Source organism: Etheostoma spectabile, chromosome 18 (genome assembly GCF_008692095.1).
Source record: "Etheostoma spectabile isolate EspeVRDwgs_2016 chromosome 18, UIUC_Espe_1.0, whole genome shotgun sequence".
Taxonomy (NCBI): Eukaryota; Metazoa; Chordata; class Actinopteri; order Perciformes; family Percidae; genus Etheostoma; species Etheostoma spectabile.
The window spans coordinates 23,276,172-23,292,671 of record NC_045750.1 but is presented as its reverse complement, the minus strand read 5'-3'; the positions used below and the strand labels follow the sequence as shown (position 1 = coordinate 23,292,671).

The window sequence follows — 16,500 nt, the reverse complement described above, 5'->3', positions numbered from 1 at the left end:
ACGTAGTTATAGGAACAGTCCACTTCTAAACAGTTCTACTAACTACTCTCCCCCAAAATCCGGTTTTGTCATTTGCATTCGCACTGGCCATCGAAACTGGTAAGAACTGGTAGGAACTGGTAGGAACGTTATGTTCTTTGAACTGCAAAAATCCCTTCGGTTGGAAAGCGGCTACTGTCTCCTCAACCTCACCTGTCAAACAGTGACCAGTTGTTAAGTGATAGGTGCCATTGTGCTTTTGTACATAAATAACAATAAAAAACTAATTTAAACCTTTTTGGGTTCTGACACAGAGGTAACTCCAAACATGAACTCTCCGTACGTGGTGCCATCAATGACAATGTCTTTGGGTAGATCACGAGATGTGCCTGGAGCTGTCGAGTCACATCCTCAAGTCTCTTTCAGCACCTGGGAGGAGGTACAGTGGGATCTTTAGTAATTACATAAAAGATAAAATGTATTCGTAAAATTAGTAGCATTAGAGAGCGGAACAATCTCTGTTTAGTGTGTCTCTGTAGATTGAGCCATTTCTAATTGAAATCAAGAAACACTTATCATATAGACTAACTTGAGAGTCCAGTATTCACAACATGCTTCCCTCCTGAAGAGGCTAAACAATCTTCATCCTACTCCCACGTACCTGTGAGAGGTAGACCGTTGCCCCAGATCATCATACTGATCCCTGTTTCATCCCAACAACGTCATCCACCTCCTTCTTCACTCTGAGAAATAAAAACCCAACTGAAGAAACACCAATATTCAAAGCGGTGAAGTATAACATTTCATTTTTGCTTCTTACTTCTCCAGAATGTCATAGGATGTCTCCGAGTTCCTGTATGCAGAAAGCCAGTTGATTAGCAGTTGTTTCTTGCCCTAAAATGTTAGAACTTACCTTCAAAACCCCAAAGTCAGCTTAAAGGAACAGTTTCTCAAAAACCAATAAAAAGTAGGACTTAAATATAGTGGTGGTGATGATCTAATACACCATATTAAAAGCATGGATTTTTTGTGAATAACTATGTCTTAATTGCAAAAGAATTTTTAATAATTCCCATGTTGTTCAGAATTCCACACCTAAAACTGGTGGTAGCTGACATTCTAGGTAATAGGGAAATATGTTTTACTGAAAGTGTCCCTTAACAGTTTTGTAGCCTCACTATGAAGCCCAGCTTCAAGCTTCTGTTTGGATCATTTCACACATCAAAGCAGAGACGACACAGACTCACCCGCAATGAAAAATGTCACAAAATTGTCCAACATCAACTCTTCGTCTTCTTTAGTCAGGTTCCTGGAATAACAAGAAAAGAAATTCAACGTAACCAATATTTTAGTTATCTTATCATTATTGTAACATTAAATCCATGTTGGACGGAAAGTTGAACCTAATGTAACATATGCATATTAACTCGCCTGTCCTGTCTAGAGAAAAATCAAATATCACAATATATTTGACAAATATCTCGATAATCGATCCGCAACAATATTGTGTATGATGAGTACTGGTGCTTCCACAAAATTAACACAATGAATTTTGATAAATATCAGGCAGTAATGGGATATAAGGACTAAGAAGGTAAATATAGAAAGTTACAACAGTTCTGGTAAGTTCATAAAATGACACTCTTACTGTAATGCAGTATTTAAAAGCAGGGTACAACAACACTTATGCCAAATCGATATTACCGATATCCAAAATCTAAACAATATCTATCTCATATCACGACTTCATATACAGGGGGACACTATTTTTCTCTCACTATACTCTAGGTCACAACTGCTCCAAAGACAATTGCTGTCACTCTCTCTTTCTCCATCATCTATCACCCCTCCCCACACACCATCGACGCACACAGCACCAAAAGCCCCAGTATACACAAAGTCTTGCAATTAACCCTCCGGAAACCACACCGCCCCCCCCCCCCCCCCCCCTCCCCCCCCCCCGGCAGTTTCTTGCGGTGAAAGTGCAAGAAACACTTCATCAACCCCGACACAGAACTCCGAAAGGGTCACAACGTAGTAGGAGCACGACACCGTAGCGACAGCGTGGAGTTTTACGCACAACTGAAACGGCCACAAATAATCTTTCCAATTCTTCTTATCTAATCACACGTTAGGGACCAACCTGTGCCAGTGATTTGAGGATCTGTGTGAGGATGTCCTGGGGACGTCGTCGCCGTTTTGCATGGCAGTCTTTCGGTCCTTAATCCACTTAGCTCCAGTTGTGCGCAGCAGGGCAAGCTTCCCCACTTTCTTACGAATGGTCGGTTCTTCAGGCTTGTACTGGAAACGCAAGATTTAGGATCGGTATATAATCATCACCCCGCACAAACCTTACAAATTTGAAGTCAATACCTCAAAGAAGATCCCTGGTATGTAGATCATCCCTTTCAGACATGTCTCAATGGCGTTAGGGAAAAGCGATGTATCCTTCTGCGTCTAAATCCACTCCAAATGCACCTGAGAGTTATGAGGAAAATAAGCTAGTTACAACTTCATTATACCTTTTATATATATATACTTTTTATATAAACTTTTGTCAAACTGGTGCTTTTGTCACATACAAGGAAACGTTTTGGATCATTACTGCTGTGAAGACGTGAAACAGCTATAGCACAATACCTTAGCAATAACATCAGGGTAAAAGAGTTCATGAGGTGAGCTGCTGGCATCTGTCTGTTATCAGCGACATCTGTAAGAGTAGTCAGCAGTTTCTACTCCCTCTTCGTGTGAAGATGCCGGTTAGACCTCTCAAATACCTGGAAATGAGTAGTTTAGAAAGTGGACTAGCGGACACCACACACATTATTATATTATATTATATAGTTGGACAATGTTCTCCAAAGAAACAAGAGCAAAAGATACCCACAATCTAAACCGATCTACAATGATGCAAACACCGGGATTAAATGAAGGATGAGCAAATAGTGGATTCCCATCTTTGTGATTATTAAATAAACTCACAAGGCTGAAGCGCGGGTCCATGATGCGCCGCTGTTTATACCACTTCTCCTGATCTGTTGCTGTTCCAGGCATCACCTAGGAACCTTGAAAAGAACAGCAACATTCAAAATAGCTATATAAGTTTATAAATGATTCGCATACCCAAACAGTAAGGGAACCAACACAAAGGGCTGTATAATACACATACACAAACACAAGTTTGTTGTCAGTTCTCAAATTTTACATGTTCACAGTATAGGATTACACTTGTTGTATGAAAAATATGTAGTATAACTAATCTGATCTGACAAATTACCTTTGACCAAACAGGCTGAAGTGTCTGTTGTAGAATCTATCTTTCGGTACTTGGGGACATCAGGATCTCCTGAAACAGAGCCATGACAAGAGATATGAGGACAAGGTGTTTTAGCTGCAGACATCGTTTCTTACTGTTGTGTTTTTGTGGTGCTCGCTCCTTCCTGTATTTCTTCTTTGTTTGGAGTAAAACTTTGAGGATTGTGGAAAATGCCGTTCCTGTGTGTAGTGTACTTTCTGTATCATCTGGACCGATGTTGTTGCACTTTTGTTTGGCTGTTAAATAAAAAAATTTGACAAGGTGTTTTGAATTTTGATATATGCTACCCGAAAGGACAATAGAAAAAATTAGTGGCATTTCATGATGCACACTTTAAACTTCATGTTTTGATTGTCAATACTTATGCAACTGGTGGTTATATAACTCTATAAGGTACTGTGTTTACTGGTTCGCTTCTGGGCAGTCACAGGACTGCAACGTAATGCAGAACGTTTTTCTGCAGACAGGCCCATAGTCTCTGCCTGTAATGACATTGTCATACATTATCATTACAGGTAACTATTAAGCACCCGGGTTAAGCACTGTGGTTTACACTACATCCGTCTTTCAGCAGAATATAGAACGCGCATTGCAGAAAAACTGAAACCAACGCATCAATCAGTTTCAACGTACACTCATAGAACAAACATAGATTATTCTGACTGCTAACTCCGGAATAGAACAGAACACCTGGCAGCCATGTGCCTGGTCAAGTTTTAGACTTGCTGCAACTTGTTTATATCTGGTACGTAACATGGGAACTACGGCGTTTGTTCTAAGTTGAAATTTTTCCATTTAGTATTTAATATTCACATAGGCTACTTCTGTCTTAAATGCATGAACATATTGTGCTTACCATTCCAGAAACGTGTCGTGAATGTTTGTCGCCTTTACTCATTTCACTTAAAAAGGTTGAATGTCCGAAGAGCAACTGTGGACGAAAAAAGAAAAATTTGCCAGGTAATGTGAAAAACTCAATAATTTAGCTATGCTCGCTAGGTGACAAGAAACAAATAAAGTTAGCGCTAGACAAACTTAACGACAAACCATGAATTTGACGTGACTTACTTGTCTCTCGGTGGCCCAGGTATGTGGTTCATATTTCATATGAATGTGTTTACATATAAGCAATAACCAATAGACGATATGAATATCAGAAAGAGCAGAAACAAAGAGTCCAGCTCAAAATGACATAGAAAGACATTTTGGTAACATCAAGCTCAATAGACTGTCAGCACGTGGTGAACGCTAGAAAGCTAGTCCAAGTCCTGTCTGTCAGGCTGTGACAACTGCGTCATAATGACTGCCGAATCACCTTTCACACATTAAATTATTCTGTACTCATATCATTGCAAGTTCGGGCTCCATAGCTCAGTGGTAGAGCACTGGTCTGTAACCAGGGGTCGCGAGTTCGATCCTCGCTGCGGGCCTGCCTGGGTCATTTCATTTCAAAACGCAAGATCTTTTGTGCCTTAACCTGGAATTTCTGTTAAACCGTGGACGTCCTGTAGCGTTATTGATAAACTGCTACTAAAAAAACATTTTTTTTTTATTACTAACGTGCAATGATTTCTGATAGGTGAATAGTCTTACACCAACTGTAACGTTAGCCGTTCAGGTTTGACTATTGGCTCATTAGCTTGATAACAGCTAAGTTGGCTTATTAATTAGTTAGCTTTAACCCTACCTTTACACCAACATGTCGTAGCAAATCAGTCATGTGCACGAGCTTGTAAGTAGCCTACTCACCTCACCAGGAAGTTATGTCGGTATCATATCAGTCTCTATCGGTGGACGGACATGCAAATGCTGCTACATGCCAAACACTAAAAGCTATTTTTGATATGAAACTGTTTATACTGATAACCAGAGAAACAAAGAAGAGTTTAATGTTTATGCCCACAGTCAAATTAACACCTTTGTTAAAATGCATCGGAATGGACCTACAGTCTGTGTATTTCAGCTTTATCAAAGTCCTATAGACACAGAGCCATCATTAGAACACTCAGTTTTAGTAAAGACACATTAGCACTGATATAGTTATTGAGTTATTGATAGTGTCTTAAGAAATTGGGCACCAAAAGCTGCCTTCTTCCCATCTATTTTAAAGTGGCTGTTTTGTCAATTAACCTCCTGTTATCCTCAGGTTCATTGACCATTTAATAATGTCTATACAGAAATTTGGCTTCTTTTAAAACCAATTACACAAAAAAAAGATGGATTCCATGCAACGTGCTTGCAAATACAATAGATCACTTTCATTGAATTTCGGGTGTAAATTGAAATGGTTCCTCAACCAGCAATCGTGACCAAACTCATCCACTCAACTACGTTCCTCTATCTTAACTATTAGTTCAAATATTCACAATTTCGCTTAGTAACTCAAATATTAGGTATGATTCTATACTTTGAGGGTGTTGACACTGACTCCAACAAGTATGTGTAAAACTGTGGTAGTAGGTGGTATAGTGAATTTAAAAAAATAGTAATGTCAAATGGAAAAAAAAAAGTAAGTGTTAATCTTTGGACACAGGAGCAACACACGCTTAAGTGTGGTAGGATGTTATCCTATCATGAAGGTCTTCCTCAGAACTTCTCTGCACTATCTCCTCCTTAATTAAGCAGAGGTATGTGGAATGCACCTTTCAGTTTAGAAAACGTGGGTGTCGAGTTTAAGTTTTGTCAGTGGGTTTAGAAGTTTTCACGACTTCAAAACTTTTAACCAAATTGTACTGCTTTTGCACCTCAGAGTTCATCCGTCACCAATCACTTTCAGCACGGAGGACAGTGAATTCCTCCAGACTGAAAATAGGACAAGTATTGCCAATCGAGGCATAGAACCGTAGATAGATGCCCTTCCACACATCAGAACCCCCCCCCCCCCCCCCTCGGTTTATACAATTACACTCGTCTACCGGGCGCACTGCAATAATTGTTTTGCGTCAACACTGAATCCCACTAGGCTTAATTATAGAGAGATGCATACACAGTGACAGGCTAAGTGATGCAGGGGACATTGTGAATCAAAATGTGCCTTATGTTTGCTCGTGTAAATATATGAACACACATCAAGGGTAAACACACTCTGCATTGCTGAAAGGGGCTAAAAGCTGTGACAAAGCACGCACGAAAGCCAAGATCCATTTCGAATCAGCTGTGTATTGTTAAAAAAACAGCCTAAATTATTGCATTCTGATGCATTCCCCCCTTTTCTTCCCTGGCACGTTAGCCTCCCTTTTGTAGAAGAAAATACAGTCATCCATATGTAAAAAAATATTATTATGACTGATTATAGCTATGTGAATACACTTCTTGTGTGGATCAATGCATGTGGCTAGAACAACCTTACCACCCATGTTAAAGTTGATTAAAAGAGGAATAAAAAAACATCTTTTGGAAATTGTCCTATGCCTTAATTCAAAAAATCTAGGACTAACCTTTGTGAACGTTTCTCATTCTTGTGATTGAATAATGTACATAAATAAATAATTTGTCTCTTAAATACAGGGGGCATAAGTATACACCCCCCTATGTTAATTCCCTAGAGACAGGCAGATTTTATTATTAAAGGCCAGTTATTTCCATGGATCAGATACTATGCCATCCGTGATAAGTTCCTTGGCTTGGAATTAAGGTAAATCCACCCCCATCATCACATAGCCTTCACCACTAGAGATTGGCATGTTTTATTTCAGTTAGCTAATAGATTAAAGATGGTTTGATTTAGCGTTGGAGATGACTTATGGGAAGTTCCCCATGCCTATATCTGTATGGTGAAGTATGTGTGATGATGGTGGGGGGGGGGGACTTATCAGAATGCAGAGTATCCTGACCATGATAATGGCCTTAATAATAAATCTGCCTTCTCTATGGGAATTTACATGGGGGGTGTATACTTATTCCCCCTGTATTTTAATGAAGATATTTTTTTCTGAACAATACATTACTCATTCTAAGAAAATTGGTGTCCTTAGAAGGTTGGATTTTTCTAATTTTTGAATTAAGGCTAAGATCAATTTCCAAAAGATGTTTTTTTTATTCCTCTTTTATATCAACTTTGCCTGGTGTGTAGTTATGCAAGCCTCTGTACTGCTGTCACTTTACAGGTAACCCCAAACAAGCGTCACATGTCCTCTCACACTCATCCCCTCACCTTCTTTAGGCTGACATGAAAGCTACAGTAATGACACACACTCATCGGCGCTTCCTCTCACCCGACAGTGGTGATATCACACACACTATGGACTATTTTTACACGGCTGTTATTTCAGAGTCACAGAATACCGGCATCACCTTCTGGGTGAAAATGCATGTAGTGCATTACTCAGTCCAATTTTAAAGGCCAGGACGGGGCTGACGCAGTAAGAAACCGGATTTCTACGACAAATCAGAAGTTTGTGTTCATGTTGGCGTCTGCAGATCGACTTATGACAAAAAAGCAAAAAATTTGGGTGATTCACTGATTAGTAATTGGGCAACACTTTTGATAGTCTTTAGTCGGTTACTTTGGGGTTGGGTGGGGGGGGGTTGAAGCAAAATATAAAGGTATGATGGAAAACTGAATTATTTTATGGTTTGGACTGATTGTTGGAAAATGTGATATTTCACTCATTCCCATTTTCTAGAACAAAATACTATATGCGTAAGGTAAGCGCTGATGAAATAACTTCCTAACCTCTAATAAATGTGCTTCCATTTTTTTTTGGAAATGTGACAAAAGTAATCACTCAAATATGAAGTTTTGTTATCTTGAATGAGGTTGTGTGCATAAGTAATTAATAATCTACTCTCATACATATCGGACACTCTAACTGCTCTTAACTGATAATTTAGGGTAAAGGCTTTTTTACAGCCAAAGGTTTTATTGTTATACTATTTTTATGTTATTTTTGCACTGTTTTTTCTCTATACTGCATTTTTAAACCTTTTTGTAAGCTGCTGCTGGAATTTCAAGTCATCCAAAAGGTTAATAAAGAGAAGTCTGAGGTCGGTCACAGACCGTTGATATAATAATACATACAGTCTATGGGTCCAGTGTTCACTGAAGCCTGTGTATATCCATGGGACAGGGGGGTGCTCCATGTCAGTTTCTCAACCCTCATGTTGTCCGTAGGTCAAATTGGGACCTGGTTTAATCAGTAAAAAAATAAAAAAATGTGTGTCACAAAAAGTGGGCTGTCAAAATAAGCGCTGAAAACTGTAAAAAGTGACAAAAAGTCAGAAAAAGTGATAAAAATGTTGAACCAAAATGGGTGTTTTTCATGGTTGACGGGCAGAAAACACAGGTTAATCCCCTTTATTCTCATGTCCCTGTGTTGTCTTTCTTGCAGCACTGAACTGTAAACTCACAAGAACACTAAATACTATTTCGGTTTTCTAATGTCCAAACATGCCTGCACATTTAAAAAAAACTCTATCCAAGGATCCCAGAATCCTCTCTGACCAAAGTACCACTTTTCTCTTCTCAAGTGTTGGCTACCATCCATCCACCTGTACCACTGCGGCCACTTCATACCTGTACATAGGGTTCGCACTAATCTCCCAGCTTGTCTGCATTCTTATCTTAAAAGAAGGAGCATCGTGTTTTTGGTCGGGTCTTGGCTCGGTCTAAGTGCTGGAGGCGGAGGCCGTTTGATGTTGTTATGGCTGCCTGTCTGCCGCCTCAGTCCAACTGGTCTGCAGGCCCCTCTCACGTCCAAAGGTATTGTGTTGGCTTACTCCTTTTGATTATATTATCAAGAGAGCAGGGAGCGAGAGAGAGAGAGAAGAGAAAGAGAATTAGACCGCCACTGACGGTGAGTAAACAAACACGAGTTTGTAAGAAGGTTGGTTCATCCAAGAAGGTCAGTTATTCCGACTCCTCTGGGGTATTGATGTCAGTTTTGGGTTTATGGGCTGGAGATTGTTCTTGCTTGATAAAACACTTGCCTGTACTCGGGCAGAAGAGAAGAAGACATTTTTGACACTCCATTACCAAGAATATATTGTTCCTTACTAGAAACAGCTGTAAGCGAAGTGAAAGCCATAATGTACAGTCTCAGTCCCACTTGCTCCAGGCTTATAAAATATCTCAACACCCATTGGACGGATTGCCTTAACCCTTGTGTTGTCTTCCTGTTGACGTGTCACTTTGTTTTTTTGGGTCAAAGTTTTTTTTTTGGAACAGTTTTTTTTTTTTTATGATTTTTAAGCTTTTTTGTCATTTTGCACTTTTCAACTTTTTTTTTTTTTTTTGTCCAAATGCCATAACATTGAATAAAACGCACACATTCAGTCAGAGTATTGACACTGATTTATGTCTGATTTATTTAGAGCGTTGTATGGAAACCATCCATGTCATTGTTTTGGACATTTTGTTGAAAGAAACCCAATTTTCTGATGTTTTAAAATGGGTCAAATTGACCCAGGACAACAGGAGGTCAATTTGGACAGACATTCATGGTCCCTGGAGGAGAAATCTACTACTCTCTTGATGATACTCTTTCTATAGCCCTTCAGGTCAAAAGTTGATTTGTCCAGTAAATTCCTGGCGCTGCCCATACATAGCCGACAAAGTAACAGGGGAACTGGATAACTCTCGTCTCATTCATTAACTGAAAACGCAGAAACATCAGATAGCTTGACCGCCTGTTTAACTATAGATCTTTAAAAGTCACAGTTACGGCGAAAATGACAACAGAGATCAAGTTCGCGGTGGTTCGGCCTACACTTACAAAACTAAATTCCATCCACTCTGGCTATTCTGCCTTTTTATGAGTGGGGACTCCACTTGAGATTAGTCTTGTTGACCATGTCAGAACAAGGCCTTCCTCTGTGTCAGGATGGATACGTCAACTCCAGATAATAATCCTAAATCCCTAGATCCACTGGCATTCTAATAAGTCATGTAGGCGGAGCAGCGTGAAGAAGTGTGTGTGTGTGGGGTTTGTTGGCACACAGCGCATGGGTTTGTTCCTTCAATGCAAGACGTGTGTGTCCATAATGGCTCAGTGACCCTTGTCAGTCTCTGGGGAGTGTATGTTGGGGGTCTGGGGTTACCCTCAGACCAAGTGATCTGAAAGAGGAAGTGTGTGGGGGTAGGGGAGGGTTGGGGTTGGGGTTGGGGGGGGGGACTTGAAGGCATGCTGTTCAGCCACATTACACCCAGAGGAAATTCTCATGTTCCTGCCAGCCTACAAAATAAACAGATCTGCAACCGCCGAGCGCTGGCGCCGGCTGGCCACCAGCGCTATAAACTAAACCGATGAATCACCATCAACGTGCACGCTCACCAGGCTGAAATGTGAAGTGCACGGGGGAGCGTGCCTTCAGAATTTCTTAGATGGTATGGTTAATCCAGTTTTCACATTTTGTGCGTGAACATATCCCGCTAAATTGAAATGCAATGGGCTGAATGGGCTTCTGTGTAACCACAGTGCACTCCCTCGGTGACATGACACACATGCCCTCCAGAAACTGGAGATTTATTCACCCGCTTTAAATGCATCCGCCCGGAAACCTTGCTCCAGTCAATATTTCAGATAACATCTTTTTCTGCCACGGAGTTTTGAAACCTCCCTCTCTTTTAAGTTTCTCAAACTACTCATCTTTTCTCTCTCTCTCTGCTCTCCTCTCTCTCTCTCTCTCTCTCTCTCTGCTTTCTCATCTGACCACACATCTGCGGTTATTTATTTGTTTATTCGGCAGCAATGTGTCACACATGTGTCTGGCTTCCCGCCACTCACCACTCCTCTGTAGTCCACTTAGGAGTCACTGAAGGACCGTAGTAGACCCTACCAAGCTCCTTGGCTTTCCAAGTGGATACTCACCACACGGATGGATGGATGGTGATGGATGGATAGATGGATGGATGGATGGATGCTAGTTTGCACATTAGATTAGTAAATCCTTTGTCTAATTGTTGTTTCCACTTTGACCTATGTTCTACTGCTGAATGCAAAGCAGGTTTTTCCCCAGCAAGTGAGGTATGACACCATGACCTACAGCAATTAAAGTGTCTAAATGGAGATTGGATTGCCTAAGCCTATGGATTTGCATTACCCACAACCTTTGAACTGTAATCTCAATGCTATTAATCCTCTGGAAAGAGTAAGAAGCCAGACAACTGAGGAAAGAATAGATCAACCTAGACCCACAATGGGGACGGATGACAGGTATGGCTGTTAGTGAGGCTGCACGGGGCTTCAGAGGTTCATCTATGGATTATAGGACTGTTTTCATCTGGTTTGTGGAACCTTCTGTGTCATTGTGACATCCAGCTGGTCTTTCTGGAACACGGTTTAAAGGATTTTGCAAGCCACACCCGCTTCTCTCTTACTCTTGCTTGGACTTAAACTTTAGTCCCCACCACAGCGAAAATCATCATCACGAAAAATGTGTCCCTCTTGTGAATCACCAGACACACAATTTGTACTCCTGAAGCAGTATGGTTTAAAAAGAAAAAAAGAAAAAAAAGGCTGTGGTTTGTTGTTCAGAATTCTGACAGAAAAATGCAGAAAACAAACGTTGGTTGAGAACACAGGCGATAAAACTGAGTGACCGTAGGGAACGGCAACTGGGCTCGCTGCTCACAGTGCTAGCAGTAGATCTCATGCATGACAGCTAATTGAATCCTGTCGTCGCTGTGTTCAGGATCTTGTTGAATGCGGAAAAGGACGTAGAGGAATAATTAGAGCCCATGCTACGCACTAATTCGCATCAAGGCAGACACAACACACAAACCACAATGGTATTTAGCAGATATTAAACTTGAGCCCCACAGCTTCCACCAGACCTCTGTGTGGACTCATCACTGAAAACAGGGAACTTCCTTTAAGGGTCGACTCTGGATTGACTGTTAAAGAACTTTACAAGGGATTTGACATTTTGGGGGATATGGGATTTCCTGTCTTGTTGGGAGTTAGATGAGAAGTTGATACCACGCTTTGCCTTACAGGTGGTTAGCTTAGCTTAGCACAAGACTGGAAACAGCTAAACAAACAGCTAAAGCTGATTGGTGAGAGTTACTCTTCTGGCCAAGAAATATTGTGTTTAACATTAAAATGTTAATTAGGACTTTAGAGGAGCTGGCAGGCCAATTTTGTTCCCTTTGGATGGACCGAGGGGCTGTTTCCACGGTTCCGGTCTTTGTGCTAAGCTAACTAACTGGTTGTTGGCTGTATTTCATATGTACCAAACGACATAGAGTGTTTATTAATCTTTACATCTCTCAGCAAGATGCAAATAAGCTTATTCCCAAAATGCCATGTTATTGGTTTGGACTGTATGTTGGATAAATGGGCAGTTGGAAAATGTGATATTTCACTATTTCCCATTTTATAGAACAAAAGTGTCGATTCATTGCGAAGGTGTAAGCGCTGATGACAACAACTCATTGCAGCCTAATAACACATGTGATTTTTCTTGCTAATATCTGGGAGAAGGAAGTTTAAGAATGTATGTTTTATTTCTATTTGAAGGTGAAGCCTAATGGTCTGTCACACTAGGTTTAGTACATTATCTCCTATTGGCTGTCTTAATATTTAGGCCGGTTTCTGCAAAGAAGGAAGTGACATGTTTGCACTTTAGAGGAATGCTTGCTGACTGTACCTGCTGTTGCAGAGGAACGGTATGGAAAGTTTGGTATGTCTCAATAACGAGTAGAAATACTCAGTTGAGTTTTAAGGAATTTTGCGGAGAGTACACCATGCAATGCTTGGCTCCCCTGCACAGTATCTAAATTGGGGAAAAGAACGACACATTAAAAGTCAGATGAGAATGCAAGGTCTTATATATTTTTCTTCAGCATAATTGCAACAACATATTGATAGAGCACTGCAGTACAAAGTAGAATGAAGCACAGACTTGATGTTGCTGTATGAAGTGTATGAGCAATGGTTTCCCTTTGTAACGGGTTGCCTTCATTTCTCAGATTAGGTGCACCATGAGTATGAGACATTTCAAATATTCAGAAACTTTAAAAAAAAATCAAACAGACAAATAAATACTGTACAACACCGTAAATGTAATACTAGATTCGAAATCACAAAAAATATCCTGCTTTCCTCAACGAACACTTATATATGCACTATCATAGAAAACATGCGCATTGCTGGCGAGTTTCCCTTCAACAATGAAACACTATCACCCACAATGGCAAACATGAGTACATTTTGATATATCTTAAAAGTGCCTTCCTTTAAAATTGGTGATTCCAAAATGTAAATGCGTTTGCTTTTACACTCTGGAAGCACGAATTCCTGAAAAAAGGTTTGGAGCGAACATCATAGAATTGACTGGATAGAAAGAGCAATTCCGGAGTCACAAGGTTTTAAATGTAAATTTAACATGACCTACATCCGGGTTTTCCAATCCTTTGCACTTACCTAAGTATCTCCCAATGGTGACCACTTCCATGTTGCCTTTAAGTGTAAGCCAGGGTAAGGGCTCCAACTACATGACTTCTCAGGATGTTTGTTTGAGTAGGAATGGCCTTTCTATGCAATCAAGTCTGTACATAAACCAAAGACCCTAAGCCCTAAGCAGCAATGACACTTTCTACTACACACATGCATCAACAGTTTATCACTTATAAGGGTCTCCCCACGGCCTCTGAAATGCACAAAAAAACATGATCTGTCATCAGTTACAATCTGGTTAGACCTCAAAACTTCCAATAATCCTTAGGCCAATACACTTTGTGCTAGTTCCAAAGGTGCTCTGCTGTCGAGGTAAATGAACACATTTGTTAATCATGGTCCGTAAGTCCCCCTGAAACATTGTAGAGATCTATGAGCATCCCAATCCTACTCACTGAAACAACTTCATTTTTCCTATTTTGCACCGTAGAGACTTAGGAGGCTGGATTTACACGGCACCAACAGTCTGATGTTTAACTCTTTGGCACCCAGATCACATATATCTTCATGGCTTTGAAAATGTGATAAACTCCTGTGTGACAAAAACATTTGAAATCAAATGTGCTGTTTGCTGCTTAATTTACTATCCATTCATCTCACTAGCAACTCTCAATAGTGACGCAGAATTTTACTCCTTTTAGCTAACCTCTCTGGTTGAGATCCCAAATTCTTCCAACCCACTAATCTACTAATTTTAGTGTCCCAAACGTTTGGCTGGAATCCACATTACTGTGAATAAATGTGGCACTTTTGGGTTACCGTGTCCGTTGTCTTGTTCCCCTTAAACCTTGTAAAAACCTGAAGGATATTAATTGTTGCAGCATCGTTGGGATCTGTTGCCTCTTCCATGCATGTGTTTGTTTCTCAAATAACCATCCACATGTCATACATTCCTAATGGAAAACCTACAAGAAGCATAACCAGGATGCTTACCATTTTTTTCTATTGTCAATCACAATGCTCCAGGACACTGTCAAAAAGCCAGTATTAGACATCAGCTTACCCCACCCGGAGAGTGTAACAATATAAAGAGAGAGAGCTCAATGTACGCCAGATGTGAACAGGTTGGCAAGCGATAGGAGAACACTGCATTTTATTTTTTCCATTCTTGTATCGTTCAGTTGAGCCTGACATCAGGACACTGTGCCAAATCCTAACTTAACAGCCACACTCCTCTCATACCTTATGCCCCCAAATCTCCCAACCACAAATGTGCGTTGTGTAAATTTGCAATTCCTCAACTTAATAATGTATGATGCATGGTTTAATGTAATATGTCATGACTTAAAGTAGGCATTCTCCTCTCAAATTAGGATTGGGCCCTTCTGACTCTCGCGAAGTAATAGTTTGGCTGTGGTCCCTCATACCCCTTGCCTCTTCCAGTTCGTTCATGAACCCTCTTCATGGGGGTTTTCTGGCAGCTCAGTCCATATTTGGTGGCCGCCACCGCATGGACGACTCCAGCTCCCTTGCACAGATCCAAGGCAGCACATCCACCTTAAAGTGCAGCTCAGGGTGAGACCTCTGTCTGATGCCAGGTTCGCTGGCCTGCACACTTTCCCCCTGTGATCAGCCGACGGACCTCTCACCATAACAACAATGCTGCGCTGCAAGAGTGGAGGAATCGCTGAAAAGTGTTGAGCGTACATGCAGCACGCGCTTGACGCTTGTAGATGTCGGCGTGCTTGGCCGCTGGCGTTCGGGGTGGTACGGCCAACGGACCTGCCGCCATGCTTCTCATCGTAGACACTGACCTACAGTGTACCCAACCCCTTCGAGGGGGTAGGAGCGGGGCAGCTGGGCAGCTCAGACACATGACCTGTGGAGTACCTCTAGGAACTCACTCTTACATTTTGACCACTTCTCACAGCTGTCCACATCTGTTGGAAGTCAGCACCAATACCACATGAAATTTCATACCAGTATTGAGCAAGCCAGTTTTACATTCCCTTGTCAATGGGGTACACCGTCATATACCTACAAACTACATGTATACACTGACCTGAGTTCGAGCTGTAACAATTCCAAATGTTGCTGTACAATTATGTCTCAGAAATGATGTGATACAATGCAAACAAAAATTGTCTCTTTAGTCAAATTTAAAATATTTTATTACTTTTTTAAACAAAACTTAAGTTTTGAATGATATCCCGGGAGTTTATGGATCGCATCTTTGTGTTGTGACTCGCTGTCATGTGACTCATATGTAATAACACAAACACAGCCTATAAAGTAAACAACGCCTCTTTATATCATAATTTCTTTTTAATAACCGTATCCCCCCTTGCCATATTGGTTGCTATGACACTGTATAGGGTCAAGTGCCATAACACAATTAAATAAAAACATATAGTCCGACCCATAATACACATACATATTACAATTTGGCACATCTACTAAACAACAATTACGAGACAATAGCTAAGTTAGCATATTTTGGGTTTAATCAAGAACCGTGATGATTTGGATTGAGTATGCTTTTTAAAATTGGACGGAACAGTATACAGTTAATGGGTTTTGATCCCTTAAGCATATGAAAGGTTGTTATAGAAAACTTCTAAATTAGAAAAAAACGTAACCATGTCCCAAATGGCTTCTGTGCCAGTCTCCACGTCGAAAAGGGAAAAAAAAGGGCCCTTCGAAAAACAGTTGTATGACATCACCTAAGAAGAGGAGTGGTTACACTCAGCTGTAGTTTTAAAAATGCGCTGAGACAGCAGAATAATAATTACAATATCTTTCTCTGCCTCTGTTTGTTATTGTTATCTTTCATGTGGAATATAACCTCCACCAGGACAAGGCCTCCAG

The 16,500-nt window shown here is 40.7% G+C and overlaps 1 protein-coding gene and 1 non-coding gene across 2 annotated transcripts in view; one reads left to right on the top strand and one right to left on the bottom strand.

Annotated features, from left to right (window-relative positions):
• The window catches only part of LOC116706702 (cholesterol 24-hydroxylase), a 136,259-nt gene that overhangs the window by 108,997 nt on the left and 10,762 nt on the right, over positions 1-16,500 (bottom strand). The window lies entirely within an intron of this gene.
• Positions 4,656-4,726, top strand: trnat-ugu (transfer RNA threonine (anticodon UGU)). The gene has a single exon. It is a non-coding gene; the product is annotated as a tRNA-Thr (tRNA).